Source organism: Tursiops truncatus, chromosome 1 (genome assembly GCF_011762595.2).
Source record: "Tursiops truncatus isolate mTurTru1 chromosome 1, mTurTru1.mat.Y, whole genome shotgun sequence".
NCBI lineage: Eukaryota > Metazoa > Chordata > Mammalia > Artiodactyla > Delphinidae > Tursiops > Tursiops truncatus.
In genome coordinates this window covers 95,139,947-95,161,088 of record NC_047034.1, presented here as the reverse complement: position 1 = coordinate 95,161,088, position 21,142 = coordinate 95,139,947, and the positions used below count along the sequence as shown (strand labels likewise).

Below are 21,142 nucleotides of genomic sequence, written 5' to 3'. Positions count from 1 at the left end.
TTTACATAAATATATATTCTCAAATTCATATAATTTGATTCTTTTTCATTTTTGTTAAGCTTAACATTTTTACTTGTTCTTTTCCTTTGTTCTCATATCAAAAGTAATACATGTTGATTGTAAAAAACTCAAACATTATTGAAATGTGCAACTTGTCTATTGAAATGTCCTTTCAATCCCACCACTTGGAGATAAAGCAGAAAACTTTAACGAATCTTTAAATCGTTTAACAAATGTTTTAGTGCCCACTCTGTGCTAGTCAGTAAACAATATAGCAAATACCCTACCTTCATGGAGCTTATATTCTAATAGGGGTTATAGTCAATAAAGCAGATGGACATGCAAATAGATAATGTATGTCATATAGTGATAAATGCTATGAAGTAGGGGAAGGGGCTGTATTTTAGAAGGGCTTGGAAAGTCCTCTGCATCGTTTGAGGAATGACGAGAGGGGAGTGCAGTGAGTAGGGCAGAGAGGTGGCAGGTATATGTATCTAGAATTTGGGGAAGGGGTTGAGGTGAAAGATAGAAATTTGGGTGTCATCAAGCTGCATGGTATTTAAAGCCATGAGATTGGATGAGTTTGCCCAGAGAATGAGCACTGATAGAGAGAAGTGGCTGGAGGACTGAACCCTAGGGGAGGTGGGGAACAGAGGCAACTCCAGCAGAGGAGAGGAAAGCGGAGTGGCCAGCGAGGAGCGAGGAGACACATGGGCGTGCCTTGTTTTAGGAGCCGTGTAAAGCAAGTGTTTTAAACAAGAAGGAATAATTAAGCCTATTAAATGCTTTTGGGCTGATAATTGGTAACTTAGATAACATGCCCAGAGGAGTGATGAGAATGAAAGCCTGATCAGAGTAGCTTCAAGAGAGAATGGGAGGGGAGGAAATGGAAGTAACTGTAGTCAACTCCTTTTCAAGGCCCTTTGCTGTAAAGGGGAGCAGTGACTGCTGGCGACACTGAGGGCTCACTTTGAGGTTTGTGGTCATGAATTTAAAGTGAAAGCAACCAGCACAGTTGTGTTTTTTTTTCTTTTTCTTTTTTTCTAGTCTTGTTCAGCTACTTGGTAAAAGGTATGGAATAGGCAGAGAGCTGGATTTAAAAGGTCTGAGGTTTTGTTGGGTGAGTGTTTTGTTGGGTGAGTGTTGGGTGGTGTTAGTGTCCCATGTCTATAATCCCTGCCTTGCTCCTTTCTCACTGGCAGAGTGAGAAAGGAGCAAGGCAGGGATTTTAGACATAGGAAACTAAGATTTAAAGGTAGTAATAGATTCTGAAAATGAAAATGATGGGAGTGGATTGGATTGGAATTCTGGGAAAAGTGTTAAAGATGGATTGGGGGAAGAAATCAGAAGTAGGAAGTTTTATTGAGATGCTTGAAATTGAGATCTTAAGGTCTAAGTTCTGATCATAGGGGTGGATCCAGGAAAAGAGCATCATATAGAGGCCGAATGTTGGATGGATTGTTCACGTGGATATTTCAATTAAGAGTAATGAAAAACGTAGAGATGGAAAGAGAATAAGCCTGTTGCTAAACTATTCAGTGACTGAAGGGGAGCTATCAAGAATTGTATCACTAGTAATTAGGGTGGGTAGAAGGTGGCATAATCTGATGGCATGGGCCTTAAAGGAGCTGTGTTGGGGAGAAGTAGGAACAGTAGTAGTGATAAGTGAGGAGGACATTTACCTCCCGGTAAGTCCCAGTAGTACAGGGACTGTGGGAGAGAAAGTGCTGTAAGGAAAAGTGTCCTCAGGTGATAGCCAGTTTTCAGGTAGAGCATGAAATGCTGTTGCTATTTAGAGGGGAGGCTGAAGATTTAGTGAAAATTACATATTTAAAAGTAGTTTTTTAAAATTATAGAAATAGTTATGTTGATAAAGAAACTTGGTAAAATATAAAAAGAATAAGGAAAAAAATTACCCATAGTTCCACCAGCCAAGAGAGCTATGTTAATATTTTTATGGGTTTGGCTTTTTTATTCTGAGTCTCTTTATATATATATATATATATATATATATATATATATATATATATATATATATATATATATAAATAGTATTTTTGTCTGTATCATGTATACAAGATTATATTCTGAGTAAGAAAAATTTTTTAGCTTTTTCTGATAATAAATATGTAGTCATTATAGAAAACTTGGGAAATGATGAAAATATAAAGAAGTCAAGAAAGATCAGTCGGGATCACAACACTCAGGGGTCACGTTATCACTTTAACAGTATTTCTTTAGTCATTTTTAGGCCTTTTCTTTTTTTCCATTATTGAGTTTCTACTACATGTGCTGATTTATTAAGTTTGGTCAGTAGTAGAGCATTCGCAGGTTCTAGATGAAAGATAATAGTACAGTTATTGTTTTAAGTCAATAAAGTTTTGGGATGATTTATTAGGTAGCAAGGTCTTAATTCAGTGACAATAAATGACAAGATACAGGGCAATGCATAAGTATGAGTCATTATTGTAAACAGTCCATATCTGAAGTATATATTTCTCTTTACATATAGGATGGAGGGAAAAAAAATATATATATATCCCTAAATGTTAATTGGATCTCTCTGGGTGATGTAATTTTAAAATTCTGCTTCTTTCCTAATTTTTCTAAAGTAAATCAATAATTGTGACTTTGCCTTTTAAAAGCATATATATATATATATTTAATGGCAGGCAGTAAAAACCAAGGTAGCTCCAAAGTACAAAATTAAGACATTCCAGTTCAGTCTGTTTTTCTGTTAAGAAAGCAAACTTATTTTACTTAAATATTTACATGATAATGAAATATTTGCAAGCAGATAACTTTGAGACACTTCTCAAATTGTTTAAGAGTTTGTCTAATTAGTCAAAACTAATTTTAGGAAGTAGATTAAAATTTTTAAGCACTCAACAAAATGGAGTATTAGAGAAGTAATTTTCCTTACTGTTAATTTTTTCATATATTCTCAATTCACTAAAAACAAGAGAAATAATGGTACTCTTTATATATTCTCTAGATCTAAATGTTCCTCAATTGAGAATGTGCCATGAAATAGACGTCTGTCCCTTCTAGGCTGCCCAGTGTTGCAGTATCACTTTCAAGTGAAAGTGATTTCCTAGAAAAAGACATTTTTTCTCTGAACATTTCCTAACGCGCAAAGGGTAATTTAAACTTCTGTGTGAAACTCGGTTGTACTGTGATGGATTTTTTTTTTTTCCCAGTGAAAAGCAGGAGATTGAGTATAAGAGCAAGAGTATATATAATCTTTTATCATCTGAAAATATAGGAGATTTCAGTGTGATTTCACTTTCCCCCCCCTTAGTAAGTTGAATTGGAATGGAAAGTGGGTTCATAACTTAGAGAACAGAAATCTGAACAATTAGTTGTAGCTTTGAATTGCACTGTGATTTAAAAGCTACATAAATCTGTAGCTTGATTTTTGATTCACTTAAATAAAAAGGGTACCTGTGCATGATGGGAAAAAATACATAAACAGGATGCAGAAAAAAGCTTTGTTACTGGTGTGGTATTTCTGAAGCCTTTTTTTTTTTCTTTAATCAGTTTTCTGCAATTCAAAAGATACTATCTTGTGCTGCTCTGTGACTTTCACTAATCATTTGTAAATACAAAGAAAACTTTTCTTAAAAAAAGAAATTGTCTTTTTGTTAGGGGCAAAAGTATTTCAAATAATATATTTATTTATTATCATATAGAAGGAAAAAATAGCCCAACTTTTAGAAGCAAACCAAGGTACAGGCTTTAGAAATAACAGGTAGTGGTCATAAGCTGCAGTATGAAATGGAAAGAATATACAGTAATGAAACAAAATTTATAAAGTTGAAATTCTAAATGATTATCTAGATGGTTATCATTGTTCAAGAATACAGGATTTGGATCAGATACTGATTTTGATAAACCTTGTTGATTTTGTGGTTAAATAGATAATTATTTGTAGCCTATATTAAGTCAAAAAAGCATTTTTTTAAACAAGTAATATGCTACCATATCTTCAAATAGTTGTATATATATGAGAAATTACAGATTTTTTTTTTCGAGAATGGTTTTGGGTGTTGCCTAACAATTTCCTTTGCGGTTTGTCTTTCAAGTGGTTATAATTTGTGTACTATACTTTTGGGACTAAGATAAAGATAAACAGTTTCCCAAGATTTTAACTTGCTGTTTATACTCATATTGTAAAATCAAACGTATGGGAATATTATTGTATGGTAATTGTATTTTTTAATCACATGTAAAACCATCATAGTTAGTAAGAGCATTTATAAATACTGAATAGTCTAACAGCTTTTCTCAACCAGCATTCTGGGAGAGAATACCCTAATGCCGTAAAGTATCCATTTGTATGCAGTTATTAACTTCACCTCTGCATCTAGAAAAGTACTGGTTATGTACTATTCTTGCGGACATTGAGAAATAGTCACTGAAATCATTTTGTGTTCAATGGTTCAGAAGAGGGATCCCAATTAAGAAAGGCTGGCAGACAGTCTTAGAAATATTAAAAGGAACAGAGCAAGTGTGGTAATGTATTAGTGATCATAAGCCAATAACATTAGATAAGAGAAAGTATTTGAGACTTAAAAATTGGAAAGAAGAGATTATTCTTTTATGTAAAATATATGACTATATTTCTTTAAACCCTCTAAGACTCAATGGAAAAACTATGACAAACAGGTAATTTAGTAAAGTTACAGATGCAAAACTAATGTATAAAATTAGTACCCTTTATATATAAGCAAAATCCAGTTGAATGTTACAATTAAAGAGAAGACACCTTTTCAGTAGCAATAACAAAGACAATCTAGAGATACAATGTGTAAAACTTGTAGGAGAAAAGATTTAAACACTTCTGAAAAACAAAAGTAGACTTGAACAGAGCCTTTTTTGGGTCAATTATGGTGTTTTTAAAGAATCAACATTATAAACATGTTAACTCTTATTTATAAATTTTAAACTATTCTAACAAAAATACCAACAGGTTTTTTTTTCTAGAGAGGAGGTAATAAAAGTTGAATTTAAAGTTTATAAGGAAAAACGAAGAAGCAGGAGGAATAGCCAAGAAAACCTTGAAAAAGAAGATGTAAAGTGTAAAGCCTTCACAGTTTTTTTTTTTTTTTTAAATATTTATTTATTTGGCTGCACTGGGTCTTAGTTGTGGCACATGGATCTTTGTTGCCATGTGCGGAATCTTCCTTTTGGCATGCAGGATCTTTAGTTGCAACATGCGGGATCTAGTTCCCTGACCAGGGATCGAACCCAGGCCCCCTGCATTAGGAGCATGGAGGCTTAACCGCTGGACCACCAGGGAAGCCCCAAGCCTTTACAATTAAAATAGTGAGATGCCTAAAAAAGCAAACAGACTAATGGAGCAGATTAGAAATTCCAGAAATAGATTTATATGCAAATAGAAATTTTATAGGGATAAAGGCAGCATTTTGAGTCAGTGGGGCAAAGATGAGCTTTCTACTAACTGGATAACCAACCATGTGGAGAAAGATAAATTTGGAACTGTACCTCATACTGTTACCTGGATAAATTCTAAATGGATTGGAGCTCTAAAAGTAAAACTCGAACCCATGCTAATACTAGAAAAAAAGCATGTCTGAATTATTTTTACAACATGGGAATATTAGGGGAACAGCTATGGCTCAAAACCTAGAATCAGTGAGAGAAAAGATTGATGAATTAAGTTACATTTAAAAAAAAAAACTTTGGCATAGAAAAAAAGAGCACCATAAGGGAAGTCAAAATGCATAATCAATTGGGATAAATATTTGCCACTTAGATCATAAAGGGCTAACCTCCCTAATATAGAGAGCACTCTTAAAAATAAAAATTAAATTAAAAGCCTGATAGAAAAATGGGCAAAAGTATAAGGTCATTTAGTTCAAAGGAAAAGAAATACAGATGACTTTTAAACATGTAAAAGTAGTTAAGCCTCACTTATAAAAAAGAAATGCAAATTAAAACTATATTGTAACACCACTTCTCACCAATCAGGTGGATAAATATCCAAAAATTTGCATAATCTTTTGGCAAGGCTATAGGTAAAATAAGTACTCTCATACATTGCTGATAGAAATGAGAGTGGTACTGTCTCTGTGGAGAGAACTTTGACAAACATCTAGCATAATTAAATGTATGTTTACCTTTGATTAAGTAGTTCCACTTCTAGGAATGTATCCTAAAGATAAATTGGCAAAAATACATAAAGATATATTTTAAGGCCATTCTTTGTGGTTTTATGTGTTTGTGCCAAAGATTGGAAAGAACACATATGTACATCAGTAAGGGACTTCTATGTATCCCTAAAAATAAAGAATAAAGGGAGACAGGAAGTATAATCAGCAAGATGGCATAATAGGAAGCCCTAGACTCTCTTTCCTCCATGGAGACAGATTTAACACAACAAACTGACAAAATACCTCTGTGAGAAATCCAGAAACTAGTTAAAAGTTTCCTGCACACCAGGCTAATGGAAAGCCAACCACATGGAAGCTTGACAGGAAATTCATGACACTCCCCACTTTCTCTCCTCATAACCACTCCCACCACCCAAGCCTGCACATGGTGGACTGTTTGGGAGGAAACCTCCAATTCCCATATTCCTGCGGGGGGAAAGAAGTTTAACATTAACTGACTTTTAGGGTGGTGCTGCCTGAGAGATTTGTCTTGCTTGTATCCAAGCACTGACAAAAATCGGTGCCTTGGTTGGGCATCCCTGGGAACAGACGTCAGTTGTGCATTACAGTCTGCAGTATCACAGACAGACACTAGGTGGAACTCCAGGACTGTGATTTACTACAGCTCCAGGAGGCAGCAGTATTGCAGATAAACACCAGGAGGAGCTCTTGAATAGGAGCCAGCATCCTTTTTCAAATAGGAGGTTACATGCGCAAGCTCAGAGAGGGCATGTACCAGAAAAGACTTGAGAGGTCTCCTGAATCTCCAGCCAGGCTATATAGAGTAAGTCCTCCCTGCATGAAACCAGACCACAAAATCTGGAAAGTTGACTGATTCTTAAGGTGCTGAAATCCCAACAATGAAAAATAAGACATACAAAGAAACAGCCAACCATGGAAACAATTAGATATCCAGAAACCAAACCTGAAAAAAGGTGACATATGAATTGCCAGGTGAAGAATTCAAAATTACCATCATAAAGATGCCCAATTAATTAAAAGAAAGCACAGGTAGACACTAAACAAAATCAGGAAAATGGTGCATGAGCAAAATGGGAATATCATCAAAGAGATAGAAACTGTGGAGAAGAGCCAAACAAAACAACAATAACTGAATTGAAAATTTCACTGGAGGGCCTCAACAGCAGATTTGACCAGGCAGAAGAAAGAATCAGTGAGATTGAAGGCAGGACTTAACAAAAATTATTGAGGCAGAGGAGTAAAAAAAAGAAGAAAAAAAATGAGGAGAGCCTGAGGGATTTATGGACAAGCAGAACAACAAATGCATTATGGGAGTCTCAGAAAGTAAAGAAAGAGAGAAAGGTGCAGAATACCTAGCTGAAGAAACTTTCCCAAATCTAAGAAGAAAAACAGATACACAAATTCAAGAAATGTAAAGAACTTCAACTTGGATAAATATAATATAAAGAAACCTACACTGAGGCACATCATAATCAAGCTGTCAAAAGTTACATATAATGTGAGAATCTTGAAAGCAGCAAAAGAAGAGCAACTTGTCACATGCAGTGATAACCACAAGGGAAATATTAATAGAATATACACAAAGGGGAAATGAGAAGGGAACCAGAACATGTCACTACAAAAAATCAATGAAACACAAATGAAGAAGTAAAAGAGGGAAAAAAGGTGAAAGAGAGATGAAAAAACTACAAGATAGAAAACCGAACAAAATGGTAATAGTAAGTCCTTCCATGCCAGTAATTATATGTAAAGGGATTAAACATACCATTTCAAAAACATTGACTGGCTGAATGGATTTTAAGAAAAAAAGAGTCATCTTTATTCTGCCTACAAGATATTCATTTTAGCTAAAAGGACTCACATAGACTAAAAGTGAAAGGGTAGCAAAAGATACTTCGTACAAACAGGAACCTGAAGAGAGCAGTGGTAGCCATACTTAGCCAAAATAGACAACAAAAACTGTCACAAGAGACAAAGAAGAAACATTGTAAGGATAAAAGGGTCAATTCACCAGGAAGATATAACAATTGTAAATACATATGCTGCTAACATGAGAGCACCCAAATATATAAAGCAAACATTGACAAAAAGGGAGAAATAGACAGCAACATAGTAATAGTAGGAGACTTCAGTACCTTAGAGGAACTAGGAAATCAACCAGTCATTCATTAGAGACTCAATAGGGAAAGAGAAGACTTGAACACTATAGACCAGTTGGGCCTAACAGGTTGTTGTTGAGCCTGACCCAACTACAGCAGAATACACATTCTTCTCAAGCGCACATGGAACATTCTCCCAGAAAGAAGATATGTCATGTCACAAAAGAGGTCCTAACAAAATTTAGAACATTGAAATTATATAAAATATTTTCTCTGACCACAGTGGAATGTAACTAGAAATCAATAGCAGAAGGAAAACTTGAAAATCCAAAAATATGTGGAAATTAAACAACAGGCTCTTTAACAACCAACGGATCAAGGAAGAAATCACAAGAGAATTTAGAAAATATATGGAGACAAATGAAAACAAACAAAAACACAACATACCAAAACATATGGGATTCAGGAAAAGAAGTATAAAGAGGGAAGTTCATAGCTATAAACACATACATTTTTTAAAAAGGAAAGAAAGATCTCAGGTCAACAACCTAACCTTACAACTCAAGGAGCTAGAAAAAGAACAAACTAAACTCGAAGTCAGCAGAAGGAAGGAAATACTAAAGGTTAGAGCAGAGATAAATGAAATAGAGAATAGAAAAACAATAGAAAAAAGTCAACAAAACCTAGAGTTGGTTTTTTGAAAAGATCAACAAAATTGATAAAACTTTGCTAGACCACCTAAGAAAAAAAAGACTCAAATATCTAAAATAGGAAGTGAAATAGGAGATATTACAACTGATATCACAGAAATAAAAAGAACTATAGGGGACTACTATGAACAGTTGTATGCCAACAAATTGGATAACCTAGAAGAAATTGATAAATTTCTAGAAACATACAACCTACCACTGCTGAATCATGAAGAATTTTAAAGATGTGAACAAACCTATTACTAGTGAGGAGATTGAAGCAGTAATCAAAAAACTCTCAACAAAGAAAAGCCCAGGATCAGATGGTTTCACTGGTGAATCTTACCAAAAATTTAAAGAAGTGTTAGTACCAGTTCTTTTCAAACTATTCCAGAGAATTGAAGAGGAGAGGAGAATCCCAAACTCATGAGGCCAGCATTAACTGGATATCAAAACCAGACAAAGACACAACAGGAAAACTATAGACCCAGTATCCCTGATGAGTGTTGATTTAAGAATTCTAAGCAAAACAGTAGCAAACCAAGTTCAATAGCACATTAAAAGCATCATACACCATGACTAGGGGAGATTTATACTTGGAACGTAAGGATGGTTCAACATAATGAAAATCAATCAGTATTATACACGATATGAACAAAATGAAGGAAGAAAAGATGTGGTCATCTCAAACAATGCAGAAAAGTGACAAAATTCAATACCCTTTCATGATTAAAAACACTAACAAACCAAGACTAGAAGGAAACTACTTCAACATAATAAAAGCCATATGTGAAAAACCCACACCTGGAGAGGAATGAAAACTTTTCCTCCAAGATCAAGAATAAGGCAAGGATGCCCAATTTTCCCACTACTATTTGCCATAGTACTGAAAGTTCTAGCCAGAGCAATCAGACAAGAAAAAGAAAAGGCATACAAATTGGAAAAGAAATATTACAATTATCCCTGTTCACACGTGACATGATCTTATATGTAGAAAATCCTAGATTACACATACACACAAAAACTGTTAGAACTAATAAAAGAATTCAGCAAAGTTGCAGAATACAAAATCAGCACTCAAAACCCGGTTGCATTCTTATATAATAACAATGACCAATCAGAAAAGGAAATTTTAAAAACAATCCCATTTACCATAGCACCAAAAAGGATAAAATACTTAAGAATAAATTCCACCAAGGAGGTGAAACATGTGTACATTGTAAACCATAAAGCATTGCTAAAAGAAATCAAAGAAGATATAAATAAATGGAAAGACATCTCATGCATGGATCAGAAGACTTCAATATTGTTGAAATGTGTATGCTGCCCAAAGTCATCTACAGATTCAGTGCAATCCCTATCAAAATCCTAATGACTTTTTTTTTTCAGAAATAGATTTTTTAAAAATACTAAAACTTGTATGGAATGTGAAGAGACTATGATAGCCAAAACAATCTTAAGAAAGAAGAACAAAGTTGGAGGCCTTACACTCCCTGATTTCAAAACATAACAACAAAGAAACAGTGATTTAGATGGTGTGGTCCTGGCATAAAGACAGATATATAGACCAGTAAACTGAATAAAGAGCCCAGAAGTAAACATTTGCATATATATAGCCAAATGATTTTTGACAGGGGTGCCTGGACTACACAATGGGGATAAAGCAGTCTCCTCAACAAATGGTTTTGAGAAAATGGATATCCACGTGCAAAATAATGAAGTTGGCCCCTTACTTTACACCACATAAAAAAATTAACTCAAAATGGATTAAAGACCTTAAACATATGATCTAAAACTATTAAACTCCTAGACAAAAACTTTTCTCCTAGGAGAAAAGTTTCAGAATATTGGTTTTAGGAATGATTTCTTGGATACTAACCAAAGAAGACAGGCAAAAAAAATAAAAAATAGACAAATTGGACTTTACCAAGCTTAAGAACTTCAGCTCATCAAAAGGAGCAATCAGCAGAGTGAAAAGGCAACCTATGGAATTGGAGCAAATAATTGCAATCATATATATCTTGTAAGATGTTAATATTCAGAATATACAAGGAAAGTCTACAACTCAACAACAACAACAAAATAAACCAATTTAAAAATATGCAAAGGATTTTAATAAATATTTCTCCAAAGAAGATTTACACCTGGCCAATAGGCACGTAAAAAGATGCTCAGTGTTACTAATCACTAGGGAAATGCAAATCAAAATGACAAGACATCACCTCACACCCATCAGGATGTCTACTATCAAAAGAATAGATAATAAGTGTTGGCAAGGATGTGGAGAATTTGGAGCCTTTGTGCACTGTTAATAGGAATGTAAAATGATGCCACCATTATGGAAAGTTAAAAATAGAGTACATATGATCTAGCAATTCCACTTCTGGGTACATGTCCAAAAGAACTCAGAGCAGGATCACAAAAAGATATTCATATATCCATGTTCATTGCAGCATTATTCACAATAGCCAAGAGGTAGAAGTAACCCAGATATCCGTCAACAAATGAATGGATAAAGAAAATGTACATACATACAATGGAATATTATGTAGCCTTTAAAAAGAAGGAAGGTCTGTCACACACTACATTATGGATGAAACTCGGGGACATTATGCTAAGCTAAATAATCCAATCCCAAAGAGCAAATATTGTATGAGTCTACTCATATGAAATATATAAAGTAGTTAAAATTGTGGAAACAAAGTAGAAAGGTGATTGCCAAGGGCTGGGGCAGGAGGGATGGGAATTATAGTGTTTAATGGGTAAAGAGTTTCAGTGTTGCAGTGTGAAAAAGTTCTAGAGATCTTTTGCACAACAATGTTACTTAACACTACTGAACTATATATTTAAAAATGGTTAAGATGATAAATTTAGTGTTACATGTTTTTTACCATAATAATAATAATAATAAAGAATAAGGAATATCTCTATATGGTAATGTGGCGTTATTTTCAAGATATATTGTTAAGAAAACAAAATAGCACTTGATATGTAGCAAATGATATATAGGAGTATAGCATAAGATAGGCAAAAAGTAGCACTATTACCTTTTCCATAAGGAGAAGAGATACACATATAATCTGCATGTTTTCTTATAATTTTGAAAAGAAACACAAAGAATAAACCAAAAACAAATATGATAAATATAGTTACCTCTAGGCAGAGGGAAGGGATTAGAAGTGAGACTTTGAAGTATATTTTAAATATACTTTTGACTTCGGAATCATAGACATTTTTAGCCTTTAAAATAATAAAGTAAAATTTAAAAGGTTGAAAGCATATTAAGTTTTTTCTACTCTTAATTTACTCCTGCCAAAAGAAAAACTATTCGTCCCTTTGATTATTCGTTGTTCATTGTTAATTTGTGTGTAATTAATTTGAAATTCTCCACCACTAGGTATAGTCTGCACTTGTTACTCTGTTCTCTTGCTTAGTTTATCCTTTGAAAACATGATTTCTATTCCTACCTCAGTAACTAAATATTTTAATGTAGTCAGCATCCAATGTAGCACTGTAGCAATTAGAAACCTACTTTGAGATATTTAATAAAAATTATACTCTCACAGTGGTATTTTAAGTTTAATTTGGGTAAGCAAATAAGAGTACTTTTTCCTTTGCTTTTCATTTCCTATGTTAGGTTTGCTTCTCAGACATGTGACTTTGGAAGTTATCATTGAGGATGGGTCCAGAACAGAAACTAGATGTCAGGGGTTTGCTTCTGTTCAACTTTTGACTTTACCAGTCAGCTCTCAGATGGCAGAAAACTTTCATATTGTTATTACTGATCATCTTTTCCAGAGCTTTTAAATTTCTTTTTGCGGTCCAGGCCTCCTATACACTTTGAAGGTCAGCATTTCCTAATGTCAGAATTCTCCTTTGGGTAAAGGTGTTTTGGGAGCACTAGCAAAGCCACCCTGATGACTTAGTTGGAAGGAGTCTTGCAGAGAAGTTAAGAGCATTTACTGTGGAGCAAAACTGCCTGGGTTCAAATCCTGTTTCTACTTTTTATCTGTGTGACCTTGGACAAGCCACTTAGCCTCAATTTTTCATCTTTAAAGTGGCAATGATAGTTGTATCTTCCTCATAATTTGCTATATGTGGATTAAATAGGTTAAGATATACCAAGCCTAGAACAGACCTGCCACTTGGCAAGCATTGTGCGTTAATTGCTTAACCTAAAACCAGATAGACACTGTTTAGCTCAGATTCCTAATAGCCTTGTTGAACCTAGGTATTTGATCAGCACTCTGGTCCCACTCCTCTTGGATTTTTCATGCTGATCTTAAGCCCTTTTTGTTCTGAGTTAAAACTTGTGATCACTGAAGTGATTAATAAATATTTCTTGCCCTCTTATCTGGTTTTCCTAAATAAAATCCTGTTTCTTCACTTCTGTACTTTTTAAAATGCAGATTTCCTTAAAGAGCTTCATCTCCTGCCTTTGTCCATCTTAGCCTCGCCACTGCTTTCAGTGAGTTGCAGAGGTAATGGGGAGGTACCTCCAAGTCTCATGATCTTTTCAATACAAACGTTACCATATTTAATAAGAATAAGAAGATTTATTCCAGTCTTCTCTCAAAACTATGTATATCTTGTGGTGCTCTTTGTCCTCGTCTTTTTCTTTTTTTTTTAATCCTTTCACCTTTTTCTCTGCTTTTCCTTTTTTTAAAAAAATTATTTATTTATTTTTGGCTGCCTTGGGTCTTCGTTGCTGTGCGCGGGCTTTCTCTAGTTGCAGTGAGTGGGGGCTATTCTTCATTGCAGTGCATGGGCTTCTCGTTGCGGTGGCTTCTCTTGTTGCAGAGCACAGGCTCTAGGCACGCAGGCTTCAGTAATTGTGGCACATGGTTTCAGTAGTTGTGGCTCGTGGGCTCTAGAGTGCAAGCTCAGTAGTTGTGGCACACGGGCTTAGTTGCTCCGCGGCATGTAGAATCTTCCCGGACCAGGGCTCGAACCCGTGTCCCCTGCATTGGCAGGTGGATTCTTAACCACTGCGCCACCAGAGAAGTCCTCTCTTCTTACTTCTTTTATTCCATTGTTTTTCCCCATTTCCCTCCCTCTTGACAGGGTATTATGAATTTTCATTCATTTTTCTTATTTATTTGCACCTTTGCTCTTCATGGATACATATGTGTCACTTAGTAATTTTTTTTTACTTATATTGTTGGTGTGATTTTAGTTTCTTATTTATGAGAATATTCTTATTCATTATAATAAAGAGCCTTTATTAAGATAACAAATTGCACATCAAGAGCTGGGAATGTTGATTGCTTCTGCCTAAGTGTAATTAATTCTTTCTCACCTATACTTGAATAGAGAATAAGATACTTTTGCTTCTATTTATTGGAGATTCTTTTGGGGAAATGACTAAATTGAGGGGCTCTTTTCTTGTTTTGTTATTTAGCTGTTATTGTGAAGGGTTGAAAGTCATGTCAAACAAGGGATGTTTTACATTTTAATAATCTTCCTCTAGTGTTTGAAATTTTAAAATAGACTATGCATTCAGCAGATATATGTCAAGCACTTATTATATTCCATACACTGTGCTGGGCACTGGGAATTAAAAGAATATAATATGGTCTCTGACTCCAGAGGACTCAATCATGATGAGACTGCAGTGTAGTGCAGAGAGCTTTAGTCTTGGAGTTATCCCACCCAACTCTGCCACTTACCAGTGTGTAACAAAGAACAAGTTGTCTTAATCTCTCTGAGATGGTTTTCTTTTCTGTAAAATGAGGGGGTTGGCCTAAATGATCTCTTATGATCTTGCTTACATCTGTGATTCCAGCATTTTCTGAAAGTTACTTAAGGTTGTTGTGAGGATCAAATTGGAAAAAATTTATTAAATACTTTAAAAACTATTAAGTGTTGTCTAAACAAAGACATTACTATTTACTAACGACATTATTTACTAATGGTTTCAGTCCAAAGACCAAATGCATTAAGTGTTATAACTAAGTTCCAGAAGTTTAAGGAAAAGAGTGACCTTTTCATGACTTTGGCTCTTAAGTTCTAGGGGTATTTTAGGATATCTTACTGTCTCCATTATTGAGTAAAGTAGGTACTCTGTAAATATGCGTTGATTTAAACCATAGGTTTCAGAGACTCAGAATAATTATAAGGCGAACCACAATTCCTGTGGTTCTGGGTTATCTGTTCTGTATTAGGCTCATGAAATTCTGGGTTAATGGGTAATTGTTTTCTACTACGGAATCATTGTATTTGTGTAAATATGACTGCATATTTACAGCTTGTCATAGGACCACCATGTCTGAATGCAGAATACATTGCTTTGGGGGGCCAATTTTCTTTGTTTTTTTGGTCCACTAAACATTTTCGAGTATATGATATATACTAGACCTTCAAATTTATGGGTTCTTTTATAAAGTACAGCTGTCTATACACTTGTAGATTATAAGAACCACTGGTAATATGCAGGAGGACTTAAGCCCATTAGCCAATTCAAAAAAGTTGAATCAGTAATTATTTTTTAATTATTATTAATATTTATTCTCAGATCTAAGTAATAGTTTCAACTCTCTGAAATTTTTTATTGTTAATGATTATGATTATCACCAGTCTGTTCTTCAAAAGTTTTCATAATGTATACCCTTTTCTTTGGTTTGGTTTGTTTATAATTATTGCTAGATAATTTTATGTACTGTTGAAATGGTGAGACTCACTAAATATGCTGCTTTTGAAGTAAGTATTTTTTCACTTACAAAGTTACTGGCAATAAAGAGTAATAACTGTTGCTTATTTAATCTGCTAACATTTAAGCTTTCATATTAATTTTAAGTGTATGATTGTAAATTTGATTTATCTTCAGGTTTTGAGGAATAAAACTATTACCATGTTTTACTGGTGAACTCATGTACCTAATGACTCATTCTTTTTATATATGCTAGGAAAATGCTATTTCACTGTTAAAGCTAGAATTGAGTTAGTCAACCAGAAGTGAACCTCTAATTGTTTCCAAATGCTTACTTTCTGGGTTTGGATGCAGCTCTAAGTCTTAGCTCAGACAGGAATTTGCTGAGTTTGTCTTTTTCCCCATATCCTTTCATTATGGCTAGATAGATCCATGCTAAAATCTACTTTATGATTCCCTATTACAATAGTTAATCAGAAAAATATGGGCGTAAGCTCCTGAGCTAAACACAATTTTTAAAAAGCAAAAATAGAGTTTCTACAGGTTTCTTTTACATTTTTATGACCTCTGAGATTGTTATAGGAATTGGCTTTGGTTCTAAATTGCTTATCACCATGTGATTTAGCAAGCACCTTTTTCTCCCCACCCCAGTTTCATAACCTAGTTATATAGCTCCTACATCTGAAATTCTTAACAAGATTTTAAAATTATTATTGGAGAAAATTAGTGTGATGCTTCCATGTGCTTTGGTGAAATGCTTGCTGCTGTTGAATGTAAATATTTTATTAAAATTCTACCTAAGTAGGCAACCATTCCAAATTTTATAGTATAACAAAATCAGTAAGAACCTGTTGGTACACTCTCTATATATTATTTCCTTATACATATCAGTTATATCTTTTATTTAGTTATTTTAAAATAGATGCTTGCTTCTAACGTTAATTTTATTATTAAAATATTTATCTGCATTATGGTTCTTGAATTGTGTTAAAATGAGTGATCTCTAAATTCTCTGTTAATTCTTTTTTTATAAATTTATTTATTTATTTTTGGCTGCGTTGGGTCTTCTTTGCTGCTCGTGGGCTTTCTCCAGTTGCGGCGAGCAGGGGCTACTTTTCGTTGTGGTGTGGTGGCTTCTCTTGTTGAGGAGCATGGGCTCTAGGCGCACAGGCTTCAGTAGTTGTGGCACGTGGGCTCAGTAGTGTGGCTCGCAGGCTCTAGAGCACAGGCTCAGTAGTTGTGGTGCATGGGCTTAGTTGCTCCGCGGCATGTGGGATCTTCCCAGCAGGGCTTGAACCTGTGTCCCCTGTGTTGGCAGGCGGATTCTTAACCACTGTGCCACCAGGGAAGTCCCCTCTGTTAATTCTAATAGTGTGTAATCTGTGATCATGGAACTTCACCAGTTCTAGAATCCTCAAACTAAGGGCCACAGGTGAAAGTAAACTTTAGGAGAAAAAGGGCCATACTAGTTGTTGTTATTGTTATTGTTCTTACAAGGGAGTAGCAGTCTTTGAGAGGCAACACACGTGGGTTAACACAAAAATTTGAACAAAGGTTTGGATAAATTTGTAGATGGTTATTTTGGGTGACTTATTAAGAGACTGTATTAAGGGAATGTCTTTAATGTTTTAAAGCTGATCTCCTTAAGGATTATTTTAGATTGGACTCAACTCTTTTGTATTAATTGTGTTTTAGATCTTTGCAGGGAAAGCTAGACTAGCCCTAGGTATTCTAAGACAATAAATATTTTAAAAGTTGTTTGCAAGGTGATATTTTACAACTATTGCTTAAGTAATATCATTGCTCATATTGCATGTCTTCTGTTACAGTAGAGTCCATGTTCTCTTCTATTCCTTTTTCCCCCACTTTATTTTGAAAGTTATACTTTTTATTTTTAAAGGTATGTTTAAAAGTAAGTTGTCAACATACTAATAAAAAAACCGTTCACTAAAAGTTCATGGGAAGTGAAATTGTATACAGGCTTTTAATCTACAGTTGTTTTGAATTCATATGCCTTCCTCCAAATGGTGGGTCCTAAATAAGTGTTTGTTGCCTGATTTCCATTGATCTCTACAGGCTTTTTCAATAGTTGTGAATTCCTTTGAGGTAAGGCATTGTGTATTATTTATCTTTTTATTTCTGGTGCCTAGCACATGTCTGGCACATGGTAGGCATATAGTAAATGTTGACTTGAACTTTTCAAAATTGAGTTTGGAGTCAAAAGACCTGTTCTTATTATTCTAGCTCTCCCATTCACTAGCTATGTCCTTGGGCAAGTTACTTTGGTGCACTAGGTCTCCATTTCCACAACTCTAGAGTAAGATTCCATCTGATTCGAGAAAATCTGATGCCAAGCAAAGCATGTAGTGCTTAATTATTGCTTATTTGTATTGATTGTGTAATAAAATCCATTTGCAGGATTACCTGATTAGTAATAGATTAAATTCATTTGCAAAGTGTATCTTATTTGATGATGCTGTTGTGCATTGTTGTTGTTGCTGTTTAGAATGTAAAGGCAACTTATATTTTCTTTCATTTCCAAATATATTCTCTCTTCGTATTCCTTGTAGATTGACCTTTCTTTTTCTTATTGAATGAAAATAAATTAAAGATGGAAGAAATTGCCTAGATATTTAATCTACTTCCTTATTCTATAGATGAGAAAACTGATGCTCTGGAATGTTATACTATTTGCCTGAAGCTATTTAATGGCAGAATTAGAACCCCAAGTCTCATGATTTACATTTGAGTGATTTTCCACCTCAGATATCTCCAGATTATTAGGAGTTTCTTGAGATAAAGATTGGAGAAGAAATGATCAAAATAGCTAAATTTAGTGGGCACATGGAAAAACTTTTCTTATTGTCGGGGGGGTGGTGATGTGATGATTTGGGATATTGGGATTGACATATATACACTAATATGTATAAAATAGATAACTAATAAGAACCTGCTGTATAAAAAAATTTTTTAAACTTATTCTCAAACAGTTATTCTAGGGGAACCATTTTTGTGCCTCATTTTCTGAGAAGTACAATAAGGAAAGTAGGAAAACATAAAAATTGTGTAAATTAGATATGTAGAAACATTTAGTGACTGATCCTTTCTTTTTCCTGAGAAATGAGGATGGAGAGAGGAAAGAAAAAATGTAATGGTTGAATTATGCCTTATTATTCTACTGTGTTGTTTTTCTTTGCCTTTTTGGTAAATCCAGGGAGTCCTCACCTATTTAATAACAGCACAGTAGATAGAAACAGACACTACTCTTCAGGTTAGATGAAGGAATAACTGATGTTCTTTCACTGTCAAAATACTTAACCCCGATTCCAGTTGCTTTCCACCCATTTTTCCTCCAGTGTTAATATAGGTATCACAGATTTTTTACAGGAGCACAGAGAGGACATTTATACAGTTTGGAAGACAGTTTGTGATCAGGGAATATACCCTAAAAGGGGTGACACTTGAGATTTTAAAGAAGGAATAGAAGCCAGATTACAGGGCAGTTTAGGGACATTCTAGAGAGGTTACAGCATGAGCCAGAGCATGAAAGGAAAAACAGCAGAAAGTGAAGTACAAACATGATTACGTTTTAGAGAGCTTAAAATGTGAAGCAAAAATGATAGGAGGTGAAGCTAGAGGAGGGCAGATCAAAAAATATACCATGTGAAAGAGCTTACACTTAATCCGCTAGGCAGTAGGGAGCTCTTAATGGATTTTTTTTAAATGGGGAAGGAAGAGAGTCAGATACTGATTTTAGGTAGATTAGTCTAATGGCTTTGTAAAGAATGGTTATATTAGTTATCTATGAATGCATAAGAACTTAACACAAAAACCTCGTAGCTGAAATAACACACATTGTTATCTTTGCCTTGGTTCCGGAACCTGAGCGTGGCTAACTGGGCTGTGGCTCAGGGTCTCTAACAAGTTAACAGTCAAGGTGTCAGCCAGCTACAGTCATTCCAGTGCTCATCTGGAGGAGAATCCGCTTCCAAGCTCACTGAAGTGGTTGTTGACAGTATTGAGTTTCTTTTGGGCTGTTGGACTGAGGGTCTCAGTTTCTCTCCAGAGGCATCTCTCAGTTCCTTGCCCTGGGCCTCTCCATAGGACAGCTCATAGCGTGTCAGCTTTGAGCAAGCAAGTGAGAGAGCAAGAGAGGAGGGTGAACAAGATGGAAGCCAGAGTACTTTAATTTAGAATTGACATCTTGTCACTTTTGCCATACTTTTACTCATTAGGAGCAAGTCACTAGATCCAGCCCCACACTCGAGGGGAAGGGATTACACGAGAGCATGAACGCTAGGGAGGCAGGGGTCATTGGGATCCATCTTTAAAGCTGCCTATCACAGCAGACTTAAGGAAATAAGACTAGAGGTAACGGGACCATTTAGGAGGCTGTTGTAATAATCCAAGTGAAGTGATATGGAGATTACTGTAGACATATGTAATAGAATGACAGGGAGGGGATGGAGTTTAGAAGTGTTTAGAATGTTAAGTCATGAGAACTTGGCGATTTAGAGCATGAGAGTTTTAAGGGAGAAGAAGCAATTAAAGGTGGCATCCAATTATTCTTGGCTCGTAAATCACTATCTGACTGAAGAATAATTTCATCTGAATGTGACTTAAACTCCTGTCTACATTGAGCTTTTATATTCATTACTGCTATTCTCTCCACACTTTTAGTTTTCTAAGCTTGCCCTTGGTGTTGCTTCCCTGGACACCAGTTTCTAAATATCTCAATATCTCTCAGTATCTGTTTAATTTTCCTATTTGTTTCTCTTCCTGTTTTTACCCTCCCTATCCAAATACTTATCACTGTACACAAAGTATGGAACAGTCTCCTAATTTCTTCCCTGGGGCCTTTCCTTTCTTTAATCTAGATTCTAAAACGTCTAATATCTATGCATTTATCATTCATTTAACCAACAAGTATTTATTGTGGGCCCACTTTGTGACCAGCACTTTACTAGGCCTCCTTGGGAATATAACAGTGAACAAGACAAGCATTGTCCCTGTTCCTTTGTGTCTTCATTAATATCTTCTCTTTCTTTTCTGTCTGTCAGAAGTACTACTAATCTTTTAAGGTACACTTCACCTTCTACCTTCCTTAAAAGGTATATGTTTTGTTTTGTTTTGTTTTTATCTCTGTCTCCTATAGCTATAATCAGGAGGGGTTTTACTCTAGAAATATTGAGATACTACAAGTTTAAAAGAAAGAACTGGCTTAAGCTATTAAGTGTAATGAAGCTATTCTTGACCTTCCCTCTCAGTCTGCTTCAAGCAATAGAGCAGTGCCTCACCCCCTGACTCATTGGACTCCCCCTGGAGAGCTTTTTAAAAACATAGATGCCTCAACTCTCCCTCAGAGGTTCTCATTCAATATGTTAGAAATGACAACAAACAAGACTCTAAGGTGAATTTGATATGTAGCTGGTTTAGAAAACTATTGCATTAGAGTCAGCCTCACCATTACACTATTAATTGCTTTGTGTGCATTTAACCATCCAAGTAGCCTAAAGCCATAATTTCCAAATACTGGTTGAGGACTAA

The 21,142-nt window shown here is 35.0% G+C and overlaps 1 protein-coding gene across 5 annotated transcripts in view; it reads left to right on the top strand.

The window, feature by feature from the left end:
* Positions 1-21,142, top strand: part of SLC30A7 (solute carrier family 30 member 7) — an 82,353-nt gene that overhangs the window by 39,102 nt on the left and 22,109 nt on the right. The gene's annotated exons all lie outside the window — the stretch shown is intronic.